Below are 18,424 nucleotides of genomic sequence, written 5' to 3'. Positions count from 1 at the left end.
GGCGCTCTCCATGACGAGGAGGGAGTAGTTCACCCTCGGGGCTGAGGGTATGTACCAGTAGCTATGTGTTTGATCTCTCTCTCTCTCTCTCGTGTTCTTGATTTGGCACGATCTTGATGTATCGTGAGCTTTGCTACTATATTTGGATCTTATGATGTTTCTCCCCCTCTACTGTCTTGTAATGGATTGAGTTTCCCCTTTGAAGTTATCTTATCGGATTGAGTCTTTAAAGATTTGAGAAAACTTGATGTATGTCGTGCCGTGCGTATCTGTGGTGACAATCGGATATCACGTGATTCACTTGATGTATGTTTTGGTGATCAACTTGCGGGTTCCGCCCATGAACCTATGCATAGGGGTTGGCACACGTTTTCGTCTTGACTCTCCGGTAGAAACTTTGGGGCACTCTTTGAAGTACTTTGTGTTGGATTGAATAGATGAATCTGAGATTGTGTGATGCATATCGTATAATCATACCCACGGATACTTGAGGTGACATTGGAGTATCTAGGTGACATTAGGGTTTTGGTTGATTTGTATCTTAAGGTGTTATTATAGTATGAACTCTAGGGCTATTTGTGACACTTATAGGAATAGCCCAATGGATTGATTGGAAAGAATAACTTTGAGGTGGTTTCGTACCCTACCATAATCTCTTCGTTTGTTCTCTGCTATTAGTGACTTTGGAGTGACTCTTTGTTGCATGTTGAGGGATAGTTATATGATTCGATTATGTTATTATTGTTGAGAGAACTTGCACTAGTGAAAGTATGAACCCTAGGCCTTGTTTCCTAGCATTGCAATACCGTTTACGCTCACTTTTACCGCTTGCTACCTTGCTGTTTTTATATTTTTAGATTACAAAAACCTATATCTACCATCCATATTGCACTTGTATCACCATCTCTTCATCGAACTAGTGCACCTATACAATTTACCATTGTATTGGGTGTGTTGGGGACACAAGAGACTCTTTGTTATTTGATTGCAGGGTTGCTTGAGAGAGACCATCTTCATCCTACGCCTCCCACGGATTGATAAACCTTAGGTCATCCACTTGAGGGAAATTTGCTACTGTCCTACAAACCTCTGCACTTGGAGGCCCAACAACGTCTACAAGGAGAAGGTTGCGTAGTAGACATCAAGATCTTTTCTGGCGCCGTTGTCGGGGAGGTGAGTGCTTGAAGGTATAACTTCAGATCTTGCAATCGAATCTTTTAGTTTCTTGTTTTATCACTAGTTTAGTTTATAAAAGAAAACTATAAAAAAATGGAATTGAGTTTGTCTCATACGCCTCATCTTTTTAATATCTTTCGTGAGTATGATGGAAAAGAAAATTGTGCCAAAGTGTTAGAAGAAGAATGCATTAAAATGTTTGGCACTAAATCTTTGAACGATGAGCATGATTGCAATGTTGTTAGTATGAACTCCTTGAATAACCATAGTACTAATGATGATTGCACTAGTTATGATGAAAATGTCTCCTATAAACATGTCAATTTTTGTGGAGTGCATTGGGTTTGCAAGTACACACCAAATAGGGAAGATAGATATTGCAAGAGGCATAAGCACTTAGAAACTAAATGGTTGCAAGAGAGGCTAGATGTTTGTGCTGAAAATTTAAACTTTCTTAGCCGTACTTGTGAACTTTGCAATGAACGTGATCATTTCAGTACTCAATGCAAATTGTTTCATGATCGTATCGTGTCCAAAAATTGTGATGACTTGATTTCCCTTGCTCATCATAATGAACTTAGTTTGCTCTTGGGTTATGAAGAAATGAAACGTATAACTAAGGACATTCCAGAATTTGCCCTTGATAGAGTTCTTCATTTTGATCTAGAGGAAATTTATATGTATTGCACGGTGAATTGCATTGAAAATCCTTATATTGCCAACTACATAAAGAAAAGAAAACAAATAGAAGATGAAGAGAATGCTAACAAAAGGGAAGAGACTTCCCAATATTCTCCTATTATTTCTTATGATGAATAAGGTAACGAGGAGGAGCCTTCTATTCAACCAATCTCATTAATAAGGATCTCCAAAAAGAGGATTGGACCCACACATGAGGTGAAGAAGAAGAAAAGAAAAAGGAAGAGAGGTAAAAAGATATCTCTCCCAAATAATGTTGCTCCTATTATTGTTGTGCCTCATGAAAATGAAGATGATGCACTTGATGATGATCTCGTTATGCCTATTGCTTGTTGTGATGACTATGATTGGGAAGATAATGATACTCCTTATGATCTTGAAAATCTTTTTGGCACTTGCTTGGAAGAATATGATAATTGCTATACTATTGGTGCTATCCATACTATTAATGATGAGAGTGATTATGCTTATGATATGAAAAGGCCCAAGCTTGGGGATGCTATGTTTGATGAAGATGATGTTTTTGAGAATATATTTGCTGCAATTAATGTTTGTCCCAAGCTTGGGGAGGCTACGTTTAATGAAGATGATATTTCTAGTCTCCCAAGTTTTGATATGCAAATTTATAATGATGATAGCATGCCTCCTACTTATGATGATTATATTGGTGAAAGTGGGTTTGGAAGAGTGTCAACTTTAGGAAGTAATGATCCCAATATTTTGGAGGATGTTGAATCTTATAATATTTATGAAAGTGGATTTGGAGAGGTCATGACTTTATTTAGTGATGAGTCCACTATCTTGGAAGAGGTTTCAATCGATTATGATGAGAACAAAGTTGCTACTTATGATGATTATTGTGATGAAACTTATGCTATAAAAAGTAGTGATGATTATATTTATAAAACTTGTCATGATTATGATTACCCTTTTTCTGAACATTAATCTTTTAATGTGGAAACAATTTATAGTATTCAAGTCTCTTATGATACTCCCACTATTACGAATGAGAAGAATTTTGCTTATGTGGAGAGTAGTAAATTTTCTATGCTTGTAGATCATGAAAAGAATGATTTAGGTGCTGGTTATATTGTTGAATTCATTCGTGATGCTACTGAAAATTATTATGAGGGAGGAATATATGCTTGTAGGAATTGCAATAATATCAAGTTTCCTCTCTATGTGCTTAAAGTTTCGAAGTTATGCTTGTTTTGCCTTCCTATGCTAGTTGATTATTGTTCCCATAAGTTGTTTGCTCACAAAATCCCTATGCATAGGAAGTGGGTTAGACTTAAATTTGCTAGTCATATGCTTCATGATGCTCCCATTATGTTTCAATTCATATCTTTTATGTGAGCATCATTGAAATCATCATGCCTAGCTAGGGGCGTTAAACGATAGCGCTTGTTGGGAGGCAACCCAATTTTATTTTAGTTTCTTGCTTTTTGGTTCTGTTTAGGAATAAATATTTGATATAGCCTCTGGTTAGATGTGGTTTTAGGTTTTAATTAGTGTTTGTGCCAAGTAAGACCTATAGGATCTTCTTGGGTGATAGTTATTTGATCCTGCTGAAAATTCCAGAAACTTTCTGTTCACGAAAACAATTGTTTAAAATCACCAGAACGTGATAAAATACTTATTCCAATTGCAGAAGATCAATAATCAAATTATCTAGGTCTTCCTATTTTGGTAGAATTGTTTGAGTTCCAGAAGTTTGCGTTAGTTACAGATTACTACAGACTGTTCTGTTTTTGACAGATTCTGTTTTTCGTGTGTTGTTTGCTTATTTTGATGAATCTATGGCTAGTAAAATAGTTTGTAAACCATAGAGGAGTTGGAATACAGTAGGTTTAACACCATTATAAATAAAAAATGTGTTCATTACAGTACCTTGAAGTGGTGTTTTGTTTTCTTTCGCTAACGGAGCTTACGAGTTTTCTGTTAAGTTTTGTGTTGTGAAGTTTTCAAGTTTTGGGTAAAGATTCGATGGACTATGGAATAAGGAGTGGCAAGAGCCTAAGCTTGGGGATTCCCAAGGCACCCCAAGGTAATATTCAAGGACAACCAAGAGCCTAAGCTTGGGGATGCCCCGGATGGCATCCCCTCTTTCGTCTTTGTTCATCGGTAACTTTACTTGGAGCTATATTTTTATTCACCACATGATATGTGTTTTGCTTGGAGCATCATTTTATTTTCTTGTGTTTTGCTTGCTGTATGAATAAAATACCAAGATCTGAAATTCTTAAATGAGAGGGAGTCTTCACATAGCTACATAATTATTTAACTACTCATTGATCTTCACTTATATCTTTTTGGAGTAGTTTGTCATTTACTCGTGTGCTTCACTTATATTCTATGAGTATATGGTTGAATGATTTGAATGTCATAAATCTGAAATTATATATGTTTCATATGCCTTTTCCATGGGGATTAATGCCTTTACATATAAGAAGTAGAGGTGGTAAATTTATTGAAGGTTAGCAAACATTGTATTAGTCACTTGAACAATTCATGAAAGAATATTGAAGGAAGAGAGATTTCACATATAAAAATACTATCTTGGACATCTTCTATGATTGTGAGCCCCATTAATTATTTTCAAACCTGAGCAAATTAGTTGAAGTTGGACAAGGAAGACAACATAATGAGTTATGCTTGGGTATATTTGTATAGAAGTTATATTGTTATGGATCCTCTAACATGTGGTGCTTGCTATTTAGAATCCTTTGCTAGCCAAAATATCTGTACTAAGCGGGGATACTGCTTGTGCATCCAAATCCCTTGAACCAAGTTTCTTCCACGAGTGTCCACCATATCTACCTATATGCAGTATTTACCTGCCGTTCCAAGTACATTTGCATGTGCCAAACTCTAAACCTTCAAATAATAACCTGTTTTGTATGCTCGAATCGCTCATGTAGCGACTAGGGGCTAGCAGTATCTTCCATGCTAGGTGGGTTATTCTCACGATGAGTGGACTCCGCTCATCATTCACGAGAATATGGCTGGTAACTGGGATGCCCAGTCCCATGATCAAAAGATCGAAATCAAATCAAAAATAATTGCAAACAAAACTCCCCCAGGATTGATGTTAGTTGGAGGCACCCGTTGTTTCGGGCAAGCCATGGATTGATGATTGTTGGTGGAGGGGGAGTAAAAATCTTTACCTTTCTGTTTGGGAACCGCCTATAATGTATCTAGTATGGAAGATATTGGGAACTCTTGGTCGTTATGTTGACAATGAAAGCATACCTCTCAAAATTATTTTCATCTCTGTTTTTGCTTCGAGCTCTGGCACCTCTGCAAATCCCTGCTTCCCTCTGCGAAGGGCCTATCTTTTACTTTTATGCAAGAGTCAGTAGTATTCCTTCTCATTCCAACCTACTCTTTAGTTGGCAAGCATCATGTGATGGAAAGATCTGAGCATATATGGCCATTCAAATATATTTGATCATGAATTATTATTGTTGACAATTATCTATATGATAAATGAGTTGGGAGGCGAAACATTAAGCCCCTATCTTTCTCTGTGTTCGATGGATGCTATCTGTTCTAAAAATATGCTTTGAGTGGTAGCAATCATGGAAGACTAAAAGATAGTTGAGTATGTGAAGTTTGCTGAATCAAAGCTCTGACATAGACTCTTCCTGAAAATAAGATGAATTGTAATTGTTTGATGACTAATAACACGGTTTGTTAGTTTTCAAGCAGTTTATGGTCTATGCTTTAACACGTGAATAGTTTGTTACTTGTTCATGAAAAGTTTTATGAGTTGAGCTACTGTTATGACATGTAATGATGCTAGAAAAGGTGATTGAAATTATCATTGATCAAACTTGCGCACCTGCTAGCATTCACACTTCATAAATTATTTCTTTTATCATTTACCTACTCGAGGACGAGCAGGAATTAAGCTTGGGGATGCTGATATGTCTCCAACGTATCTATAATTTATGAAGTATTCATGCTATTATATTATCCGTCTTGGATGTTTATTGGGCTTTACTATGCACTTTTATATTACTTTTGGGACTAACCTATTGACCCAGAGCCCAGTGCCAGTTCCTGTTTTTTCCCTTGTTTCAGTGTTTCGAAGAAAAGAAATATCAAACGGAGTCAAAACGGAATGAAACCTTCTGGAGAAGTTATTTTTGGAAGGAAAGCAACCCGGGAGACTTGGAGTCCATGTCAAGAAAGCAACAAGGAAGGCACGAGGCAGGGGGCGCGCCCTCCACCCTCGTGGGCCCCTCGTGGCTCCCCTGACGTACTTCTTCCGCCTATATATATCCATATACCCTAAAACGATTGGGGAACAAAATAGATCGGGAGTTCCGCCGCCGCAAGCCTCTGTAGCCACCAAAAACCTCTCGGGAGCCCATTCCGGCACCCTGCCGGAGGGGGGATCCCTCACCAGTGGCCATCTTCATCATCCCGGCGCTCTCCATGACGAGGAGGGAGTAGTTCACCCTCGGGGCTGAGGGTATGTACCAGTAGCTATGTGTTTGATCTCTCTCTCATGTTCTTGATTTGGCACGATCTTGATGTATCGCGAGCTTTGCTACTATATTTGGATCTTATGATGTTTCTCCCCCTCTACTCTCTTGTAATGGATTGAGTTTCCCCTTTGAAGTTATCTTATCGGATTGAGTCTTTAAAGATTTGAGAACACTTGATGTATGTCTTGCCATGCGTATCTGTGGCGACAATGGGATATCACGTGATTCATCCTTCCACTTGGGCGTGGGATGGGGGGGCCCTCCGGGAGGAGCCCCCGGGGCGTGTACAGCCCCGCCCTGACATGTGGCTTGCACGGCAGGGCTGCGAGGTGTATCTGGGCACTCGTGAGCCAGCGCGGGACTCACGAGGCCCTACCTCAAGGCGGGTTGCGCCTGGTCTTGAGTCTTGGTGACTGTGTGTTCTTGCAAGGCGGTTAGGTGCAAGCACTCTACGTCCTCAGGTCCCGGCCCTCGAGCGAGCTCAGCCGCCGCTGGTATGCCAGGTCGCGATGCCGTGGTCAAGGCCAGGGGTGAGGGCTGGAGAGCCGGTAAGAGCTCCTGAGTCGCGATGCTTAGGAGCCCCCCTTTTAACGTGCAAGCGAATTGCAAGGGGTGAATGAACCCGCGGCGGGTGGCGGTCAAGTGGATGATAACCGTAAACAGGTTAAGCAGGGAAAAGCAAATCAGCTTGGGTAAATGCAGGAAGATACATGCCACTGGGTCCGGCCCAAGCGGCTTGGGGATGATGCAGCCCGAGGGGCGCCCCCAGCAAGGTAAGCTAGAGACATAAGCAAAAGGGATACATGCCACGGGGACGGACCCATGTGGCCTGGGAATGAGGCAGCCCGAGGGGCGCTCCCAGCTAAATGAGCTTGGAAGATGTCACCTGGTTTTGTAGACGAAGTAGAGTTGGTGCAGCTGAAGGCGTGCGTCAAGGAATGACTCATCATGAGCCACCAGAGCCCTGAGCCTCGGGAGGCTCTGGGGGCTCGGGAGGTTCCCTGAAGACCGTCTCCATTTCCTCCAGGACGGCGTGGTACCTGGCCTCCTGAGCCGCCAGGACACGCCGCATGTTGCGCTGATAGGTTGACGCCACCTCGGCAAGCCGAAGGGCATGCGAACGTAGCTGTGTGGCGGGCCCTCGCAGCGGCCCACACGCGAAGGCCAGAAGCGCTCCTGAGATGCGGCCCTGTTGAGCCCTGGGACGTCGATGCAGACACGCAGCCCAACATCCTCGCCTGGATGGGGAGCTGCGCCTCGTGAGCAGCCGTCGCCGCGCATGGCTCTTGCGTCTTGCAGCTCCTGAGCGGTCTTGGTGATGAACTCTTGAGTGGTGGGCACTCCTTGCCCTGTGCTCTCCTGAGGGACACATGCTGCAAAGCACGCCTCTAGGTGGTGCCCAAGCGCCTCCCTCGTGAGGTTGGCAAGGTCTGAGGCCCTCCAGAAGAGAGCCCCCGAGCCCTGCCCAAGGAGGGCGCTGGGCGCGCCTTCCTATGCGATGGAGGGAGGCGCCCCTGGGATGGACGCCGATCCTGATGAGGCTCCTGCCGCGACGCCATCCTCCTGAGGCCTGGCGCGGCGCAGCTGCTTCTTCTTGGGGATGGCCTCCGGAGGGCCCTCACTTCTGCTGTCGGGGTCGTCGATTGCTGCAGCTTGGAAGGCGCGCTCAAAGGAGCACACCGCATCTCTCTCTTCACATGGGACCGTGATGATTCCGCCGCTTCCCGGCATCTTGAGGACGTTGTAGCCGTGGTGGATGACTGCCATGAACTTGGCCAAGGCCGGATACCCGAGGATGGTGTTGTATGGCAGGCGGATGTGCGCAACGTTGAAGTCGATGAGCTCGGTGCGGTAGTTCTTGCCCTCTCCGAAAGTGACAGGCAGGCGGACCTGCCCTATCGGTGTGGTGGAGCCGTCGGTCACTCCTGAGAAAGGTTTGGTAGGCTGGAGCTGCTCATACGGCACTTGGAGGTTGTCGAACGTGTCGACGGACAGGACGTTGAGCCCTGCGCCGCCGTCGGTGAGGGTCTTGGTAACCTGCACATTGCTGATGACTGGGGAACACAACATCGGGAGGGCGCCGGCGGTGGCCGCGCACTTGAGCTGATCTGCCGAGTTGAAAGTGATGGCGCATTGGGATCACTTGAGCGGGCGCGTGGCCTCGAGCTTGGGGAGCACCGCGTTCACCTCGCGAGCGAACAGTTTGAAGATGCGCTGAGAGGCTGAGGCCTGGGCGCCGCCCAAGATGCAGGCGATTGCACGCGGCTCCTGGAAGCCCCCAGCCCCCTCGTCCTGATGGTGGTCGTCGTTCCTTCTTGGTGGCGGCAGCGGGGGAAGACCGGCGTTGCCTTGGGGGCGATCCTCACGAGGCTGGTCCCTCCAGGCCCCCTCGCGAGGATGGTCCTGCCAGCGGTCCTCACGAGGCCTGTCGCACCATTCCTGGCGCGGGCCACGGTCGTCCCAGCGTCCGCCTCCACGTCCTCCTCCACGGCTGTAGCCCCGGTCGCTGCGCTCGGGGCGTCGACCGAAGCGTCCTTCCCGTATGGCTCTGAGCTCTTGGCAGTCACTGGTGTTGTGGGTGTTCAGGTTGTGGAAGGCGCAGAACGGTCGACCGTTCTTGGAAGACTCGGGCTGATCTCTGCCCCGCTTGGTGTCGGGCTCCGCTGCGAGCACCACTGCCTCCTTGCGCTTCACGTCCTTGGCCTTGGCCTTCTTCTCCTCTGCACCCGCAACTGGCAGCTCGAGGAGGGAGAGGCGCCCCTCCTCAGCTCTTGCGCACTTGGTCGCCAGGTTGAACAGCTCCTGAGATGTGCAGAGCTCCTCGTGGATAGCGAGCTCTTCCTTCATCTTGATGTCATGGACGCCGTCGGAGAAAGCGGAGATGATGGCCTCATCCGTGACCTTGGGGATCTTGAGGCGAGTGTTGTTGAAGCGCTGGATGTACTTCTGGAGGGTCTCCCCTGGTTGTTGCTTGATGCGGCACAGGTCACCCGCGGCCGGCGGGCGGTCGCGAGTGCTCTGGAAGTTGGCGACGAAGCGGTCGCGCATCTCGTCCCAGGAGGAGATCGAGCCGTGCTGCAGGTTCAGGAGCCAGGAGCGGGCTCCATCCTTGAGAGCCATGGGAAACCAGTTCACCATGACTTTCTCATCGCCGTTGGCCGCTTTGATGCTCAGCTCGTAGAGCTGCAGGCACTCCGCGGGGTCGGCGGTGCCGTCGTAGCGAGGAGGCAGATCTGGCTTGAACTTGCCTGGCCAGGCGACGCTACGCAGCTCGGGGGTGAAGGCGCGGCAGCCAGCCGTGGTTGCTGGTGCCCGCCTCGGAGGTGGAGCTTGGTCTTGACGAGGTCCACGCGGCGCCGCTGCGGGCGGTGCACGGTCTTGACGAGGCGGCGCGAGGAGCGCGGGTGCAGCTTCTCGCGACCGCAGGATTTCTTGGCAGCTTCTCTCTTCACGCGCGGGCACCGGGCGTGGCGGATCATGCCGCGGGGCCGCGCGCCTTGGTGCCAAGGCACCGTCTTGGACCAGAGGTGGTGGAGGCGCGCCATGAGCCTCGTTGCCCGTGGCTGGCTCAGGGTGGGGCAGAGAGAGGGACGGCGCCGGGAAGCCCCCTGCGGCGCGGACGAGCTCGGCGATACGATCGAGCCACTCCTCGTAGAGGTTGTCGACTGGGCGGTAGCGCAGGAGTTCGTTTGCCGCGCTGAGTGTGGCCCGCGCCTCCATGGGAGCGCGGCGCACGTGAGACGAAGAACCGGCCGGGGTCAGCGACGAAGTGGCGGTGTGGCCGTCCTGCCGTACCGACGGATACAGCGAGGACGCCTACTGCTCGTTCCCCGCCGGGCCGGTGGCAGCGTTGGCGGCGGGAGATGGAGAACGACGAGGTGGCCCACCGATGGGAGCCGTCTGAACAACACGGGCGGTGAGGGCATCCCGACGCTCAGCCCGAGCACAGCGAGCGTCTGCCATGGAGACGACGGAGCGACGAAGCGATGAACTGATGGAAGGGAAGCTACGGCGCACCCCTACCTGGCGCGCCAAATGTCGGATGTGGTGTTCTGGCAAACCCTTAAGGTTCGAACACTGGGGTGCGCGCGAAGTCTTTCCCTCCTACCGATCTACGCCCTAGCTCACTAAGATCTCGCGGACGAACTCGGCGAACTCGCAACACAGAAAGACACGAGATTTATACTGGTTTGGGCCACCGTTGTGGTGTAATACCCTTCTCTAGTGTTGTGGTGGTGGATTGCCTCTTGGGCTGATGATGAACAGTACAAAGGGAAGAACAGCCTCCTGAGGTTGAGGTGTTCTTGTGCTTGCAAACTTGTGCGTGTCTCTGGATCCGATGCCTACTACTGTGGTGGCTAGACCTATTTATAGAGGCCCTGGTCCTCTTCCCAAATAATGAGCGGGAAGGGAGCCAACAACGGCGAGCAAGTTTGAAGGGGGACAGCTAGTACAAGCTATCCTGACAAAAGTGGTCTTCGCCTGTGAAAAGCTCTGGTGGTGACGCCGTCTTGGGCTCCATGATGACCTCCCTCTTGTCGTCCTCCTGGTCCTGGTCTCGTTGCACCGATATAGCAACCTTTGCCTGATGCCTCGGTATTCCTCGCCTGCGCTTGCCTCCTTAGCACCAAAGAGGAAACAAGGACACTGCGCACGCTGGCGCCCGCCTGGTGTCGATCGTCATGGCTCACGTCACGAGAGCCTCGTGAGGTTTGCCCCGCCTTGATATCTCCGCTCCTCGTGAGCCTGCCTGACTAGGCCGCTCCTGAGGAGGTCTCGCGTCGTCCGCCTCGCGAGGCTTGGCCCCTCGTGAGGGTCTTGGATGGCTTGTTGATGAAGACGGGCCGTACGGCCTGCTGGATCAGCCACGCCGTGGGCCGCAGGCAGGCAAGTCTGGGGACCCCCGTTCCCAGAACGCCGACAAACTTCACAACACAAAACTCAGCAGAAAATCTCGTAAGCTCCGTTAGCGAAAGAAAACAAAAGACCACTTCAAGGTACTGTAATGAACTCATTCTTTATTTATATTGGTGTTAAGCCTACTGTATTCCAGCTTCTCTATGGTTTATAAACTATTTTACTAGCCATAGATTTATCAAAATAAGCAAACAACACACGAAAAACAGAATCTGTCAAAAACAGAACAGTCTGTAGTAATCTGTAACTAACGCAAACTTCTGGAACTCAAAAAATTCATCCAAAATAGGACGACCTAGACAATTTGTTTATTGATCAGCAGCAATTGGAATCAATATTTTATCATGTTCTGGTGATTTTTAACAATTATTTTCGTGAACAGAAAGTTTCTGGAATTTTCTGCAAGATCAAATAACTATCATCCAAGAAGATCCTATAGGTTTAACTTGGCACAAAAACTAATTAAAACATAAAAAAATCTAACCAAAGGCTAGACAAATATTTATTCCTAAACATAAGCAAAAAGCAAAAAACTAAAAATAAAATTGGGTTGCCTCCCAACAAGCGCTATCCTTTAACGCCCCTAGCTAGGCATAAAAGCAAGGATAGATCTAGGTATTGCCATCTTTGGTAGGCAATTTCTTAATGGAGTTATGCTCGGTGATCCTTTGATCTAAAGTATCCAGCCACTTATTGCAAAGTGTAATCAGATTATTCATGCGGTTGATATTCCCACCAATACTTTTAAGAGGCTCAACAATTTTTTGTAACTCACATAATTTCTCTAGGACTTGAGTCTCTTCTTGGGTAAGGGGTGATACTTTTTGTAGGGGGAGAACTCCCACTATCCCCTCTATAATTTCATAAGCGGAGCTAGGATCAATATCGATAAAACTGCCTTTGGCAGAAAAATCGAGGAGTTGTTTATGGGGCAAGGTTAGCCCAACAAAAAAGTTGCGAAGCAAAATTTTAAAATCTCCCTCTATATTGCAATTACGATAAGATTCGAGCATCCTAAACCAAGCATCTTTTAAATTTTCCCCTTGTCTTTGCTTGAAGTGGAGGACTTCAAAGTCGGGAGATGAAGGGATAAAGACCGAGCTAGCCATAACGACAAGCAAGCGAGAAAGAGGCGAACGGAAAAGAGAGGGCGAATAAAACGGCAAGGGTGAAGTGGGGGAGAGGAAAACTAGAGGCAAATGGCAAATAATGTAATGCGGGAGATAAGGGTTTGTGATGGGTACTTGGTATGTTGACTTTTGCGTAGACTCCCCGGCAACGGCGCCAGAAATCCTTCTTGCTACCTCTTGAGCACTGCGTTGGTTTTCCCTTGAAGAGGAAAGGGTGATGCAGCAAAGTAGCGTAAGTATTTCCCTCGGTTTTTGAGAACCAAGGTATCAATCTAATAGGAGGCCACGCACGAGTCCCTCGCACCTACACAAACAAATAAATCCTCGCAACCAATGCGATAAGGGGTTGTCAATCCCTACACGGTCACTTACGAGAGTGAGATATGATAGATATGATAAGATAAATTTTTTGGTATTTTTATGATAAAGATGCAAAGTAAAGAAAGTAAAATAAAAATGGCGCAAGAAATAGCTTGTTGATGGGAGATTAATATGATGGAAAATAGACCCGGGGGCCATAGGTTTCACTAGTGGCTTCTCTCAAGAGCATAAGTATTACGGTGGGTGAACAAATTACTGTTGAGCAATTGACAGAATTGAGCATAGTTATGAGAATATCTAGGTATGATCATGTATATAGGCATCCGAGACAAGTAGACCGAATCCTGCCTGCATCTACTACTATTACTCCACACATCGACCACTATCCAGCATGCATCTAGAGTATTAAGTTCAAAAGAACAGAGTAACGCTTTAAGCAAGATGACATGATGTAGAGGGATAAACTCATGCAATATGAAATAAACCCCATCTTGTTATCCTCGATGGCAACAATACAATACGTGCCTTGCTGCCCCTACTGTCACTGGGAAAGGACACCGCAAGATTGAACCCAAAGCTAAGCACTTCTCCCATTGCAAGAAAGATCAATCTAGTAGGCCAAACCAAACTGATAATTCGAAGAGACTTGCAAAGATAACCAATCATACATAAAAGAATTCAGAGAAGATTCAAATATTGTTCATAGATAAACTTGATCATAAACTCACAATTCATCGGTCTCAACAAACACACCGCAAAAGAAGATTACATCGAATAGATCTCCACGAGAGAGGGGGAGAACATTGTATTGAGATCCAAAAAGAGAGAAGAAGCCATCTAGCTAATAACTATGGACCCGAAGGTCTGAGGTAAACTACTCACACATCATCGAAGAGGCTATGGTGTTGATGTAGAAGCCCTCAGTGATCGATGCCCCCTCCGGCGGAGCTCCGGAACAGGCCCCAAGATGGGATCTCACGGGTACAGAAGGTTGGGGCGGTGGAATTAGGTTTTTGGCTCCGTATCTGGTAGTTTGAGGGTACGTAGGTATATATAGGAGGAAGGAGTACGTCGGTGGAGCAACAGGGGGCCCACGAGGGTGGAGGGCACGCCTTGGGGGGGGGGGGGGGGGGGGGGTAGGCGCGTCCCCCTACCTCGTGCCCTCCTGGTTGATGTCTTGACATAGGGTCCAAGTCCTCTGGATCACGTTCATTCCGAAAATCACGTTCCCGAAGGTTTCATTCCGTTTGGACTCCGTTTGATATTCTTTTTCTGCGAAACTCTCAAATAGGCAAAAACAGCAATTCTGGGTTGGGCCTCCGGTTAATAGGTTAGTCCCAAAAATAATATAAAAGTGTATAATAAAGCCCAATAATGTCCAAAACAGAATATAATATAGCATGGAACAATCAAAAATTATAGATACGTTGGAGACGTATCAGACATCACCCTTGAGGTGAATACGTTGGGAGGCGAAACAATAAGCCCCTATCTTTCTATGTTTCCGGTTGGAACGTTTTGCTCCTGTGTATGCGGTGAGTGTTAGCAATCATAGAAGACTATATGATGGTTGAGTATGTGGAGCTCTTACTTAAACTCTGTTGAATAAGTTGAATTACAATTGCTTGGTGACTGAGAACATAGGTTGTTGAGTTTCAAGAGAATTCATTGTTTGAACCTTAACATGTGAATTGGTTGCCACTATAACATGAGAAGTTTATAAGAAAGAATTGCTGTTATGATGCTAGGAAAAGTGATTGAAATTGTCATTGGTCAAACTTGTTCACTTTGCTAGCATTCACACTTCATAAATATTTCTTTTATCATTTACCTACTCGAGAACGAGTAGGAATTAAGCTTGGGGATGCTGATACGTCTCCAACGTATCTATAATTTATGAAGTATTCATGCTGTTATTTTATCATTCTTGTATGTTTTACAATCATTTTATAGCAACTTTATATCATTTTTTGGGACTAACCTATTGACCCAGTGCCAGTTGCTATTTTTTGCTTGTTTTTTACATCGCAGGAAATCGATATCAAACGGAGTCCAAACACCGCGAAACTTGTTGGAGATTTTTTATGAACCAGAACACCCAAGATGGGCCAGAGCAGCACCTGGGGGGTGCCCCAAGGGGGCACAACCCACCAGGGCGCGCCTGGGGGCTAGGTGGGTTGTGCCCACCTCGGTGGCCTAAATTCAAAAATGTCCCAAAACCCTTGGGGGTTAACCTAGATCAGAAGTTCCGCCGCCGCAAGGCTCTGTAGTCACCGAAAACCAATCTAGACCCCGTTCCGGCACTCTACCGGAGGGGGGAATCATCTCCGGTGTCCATCTTCAGCATCCCAGCGGCCACCACGATGAGGAGGGAGTAGTCCACCCTCGGGGCTGAGGGTTTGTACCAGTAGCTATGTGTTTAATCTCTCTCTCTCTCGTGTTCTTGAGATGTCACGATCTTGATGTATTGCGGGCTTTGTTAATATAGTCGGATCATATGGTGTTTTCCCTCTCTACCTTGTTGTGATGAATTGAGTTTTTCCCTTTGATATTTGTTGTTATCGGATTGAATACTTTTATGGATTTGAGAACACTTGATATATGTCTTGCAATTGAATACTCGTGGTGACAATGTGTAGGATCGAAAGTATGTCTAGAGGGGGGTGATTAGACTACTTGACCAAATAAAAATCTAGCCTTTTCCCAATTTTATGTTTTGGCAGATTTGAGCAACTTAGCACTAGTCAAGCAACCAACCTACACATGCAAGTCTAAGAGTATAGCAGCGGAATGTAAGACGTTGCACATGAAGGTAAAGGGATGAGTTTGGAGGGAGCAAACGCAATGTAGACACGGAGATTTTTGGCATGGTTCCGATAGGTGGTGCTATCGTACATCCACGTTGATGGAGACTTCAACCCACGAAGGGTAACGGTTGCACGAGTCCACGGAGGGCTCCACCCACGAAGGGTCCACGAAGAAGCAACCTTGTCTATCCCGCGATGGCCATCGCCCATGAAGGACTTGCCTCACTAGGGTAGATCTTCATAAAGTAGGCAATCTACTTGCCCGTACAAACTCCTTGGTTCAACTCCACAATCTTGACGGAGGCTCCCAAGTGACACCTAACCAATCTAGGAGACACCACTCTCCAAAAGGTAATAGATGGTGTGTTGATGATGAACTCCTTGCTCTTGTGCTTCAAATGATAGTCTCCCCAACACTCAACTCTCTCTCACAGATTTGGATTTGGTGGAAAGATGATTTGAGTGGAAAGCAACTTGGAGAAGGATAGAGATCAAGATTTGTGTGGTTGGAATGGAATATCTTGACCTCAACACATGAGTAGGTGGTTCTCTCTCAGAAAATGTATGATGGAAGTGTAGGCATGTTCTGATGGCTCTCTCCACGAATGAAGAGGGGTGGAGGGGCCGAATAATGAAACTCAGTCAGACCGATTTAGTTCAAAATGTGAATGTTAGGCTTTTCGGTGGGACCGACATGTCAACTTAGTGAACTCGGTGTGACCGAAGTGGATGACTCGGTCATACCGAAATGCACAAAGAGGTTTTGGAAGTTTAAGTCTATGAAGAATCGGGGACTCTGAGTGCTCCTCACACAGAGTGGTTCCAATCTGACTTGATCAAACTTTGTGATGTAGCATGAATAGAGTTTGAGACGAGAAAAGCATAGATATCTAGAGGGAGTTCTTAGGCATTCTTGTCCATCCATTTGGCAAAAGAGAAAAAGCCAAACAGACAAAGAAACAAATGGATGTCCTCGAATGAGTAAAATATGCAATCGACATGCTCATACAATAAAATGGCAAATAAAATATGTGACAAAGCATGCACAAACACTCTAGCATCTATCAAGCAATTGGCGATGACTAGGTCATCTATATATGAGTATATTGACTTAGGAGCCAAATGAGGACATTTGATCATAGGTCATACTCATCGTTTAAGCACAAGTGGGGTTACCACTTTTACATAAAGCATTGTTGTGTTCACACCATTAGAGTTGCTTTAGCTCAGTTGGTTAGAGTAAAGCTCCCCCTAGATGTGATATCCCCCCTAAGAGGGATGAACTAACCTTGGGTTTTGTCGATGATGACTTCATGTAGGTGTTGAAGATGTGGATGCTCAATGTTGATGTATATCATTCGGAGCAATCCATTGGAGTGAGTTGCACTTTCAATACCTACACGGGTTAGTCCCACAAGGAACAGACAAGGATATCCATAGACATAGAGTGATGTTCACATAAGATGATGTCCATGAAAGCATTAGGTTACCTTGTTCCTTGTCTTACCAACAAAAGGGTCTGTGACTCCTTGAACTAGTGCAAGATGTGGAAGTTGTTTGCACAAGTCATTGCCAAAAGATATGAGTGAAGTATGTTGGCGGAGTCACCCTCAAGAACTCTCTAGTTCTTCTTCTTCGGGATCTACACCATCTTGATGGGAATCCGTGGAGTTGTGTCATACTTGATGTAGTCTTGGGAACCCACTTGACCAAGGCCTTGGGAGCTTCTTCAAATGCATCAATCTCCGCTTGAAGCTTGTCCTTGCCTTTCTGCTTGTGATCTTGTGGTGGAAGATCATCTTGAGCTTGTGTTCCTTGGAAAGAAGTAGGATCATACTTCTCTTGTTGAGGAACAAACTTCATCTTGGGGTATTGATCTTCTTCCCACTCAACTCCATTGGCATTGAACTTTCGTTCAAAACCAACACCTTGATTCTCCCGGTGTCTTCCTTGCTTGCGTACAATTTCCTCAAATTGCTTACTTCCGGCAAGGCTTTTGTAAACACCTTTCTCTATAATTCCCTTCAATAAGCTATTTTCTTGCTCAAGTGTAACATGGCTAAGAGAATCATTAGTGGAATCAATAGAACTACTAGAAGCAACAACATTGGGTTTAGCATGATTATTGTTACTACTAGATGAAGAATCTTTCTTACTCTTGTTGCTAGATTTTACTTGTGGCGTGTAAGTAGACAAGAGTAAACGATTGGCAATGTAAGAAGAACTTTTCTTGCAAAGATCATCATTGATTGCCTTTAAGAACTCATGCTCTTGCTCAAGGTTGAGCTTTTCAAAGCTTAGCTTCTCATGAGTCTTTAAAAGTTCTCGATGATCTTCCAAGGTAGTTTCATGAGCTAACATAAGAGTGTTTAGTTCTTTAGTTAGACGCTCAATCTCCTTCTTATAATCGTCATTCGTTTTATCTTGATTAGCATGATTAATAGCAAGTTCATCATAGTTTTCATAACTAGAGTTATCAACAAGTAAATCATCATCTCCTAGCAAATCATCTTCATCACTATTGAAATCAACATACTCGGGGTGTGATACCTTTGGGCCTTTATCCATGAAGCATCTTCCAATTCCTTCATTTTGTGAGTCAAATATGTCATAGGAGTTGGTTGACACAAGTGCTAGACTGGCAACACCTTCATCTTGAGTATATTCGGAGTCGGAGTGATAACTTCTTTCGGAGTGATGGTCGGAGTCGGAGCCGGATACCCATTCACCAACGTGAGCTTGATGTCTTTGTTTTGTGTAGCACTTTGATGATCTGTCCTTCCTTTCCGAATCCTTGCTTCTCCGAGAGGTTCTACGTTCATAACGATCATCTCTACTCCTTCTCTCCCTTGGTGGTGATTCTTCCCTTCTACTTCTT

This window comes from Aegilops tauschii, chromosome 5 (assembly GCF_002575655.3).
Source record: "Aegilops tauschii subsp. strangulata cultivar AL8/78 chromosome 5, Aet v6.0, whole genome shotgun sequence".
NCBI classification, from domain to species: Eukaryota; Viridiplantae; Streptophyta; class Magnoliopsida; order Poales; family Poaceae; genus Aegilops; species Aegilops tauschii.
The sequence above is the reverse complement of the archived record's forward strand: the minus strand, read 5'-3'. Positions refer to the sequence as shown.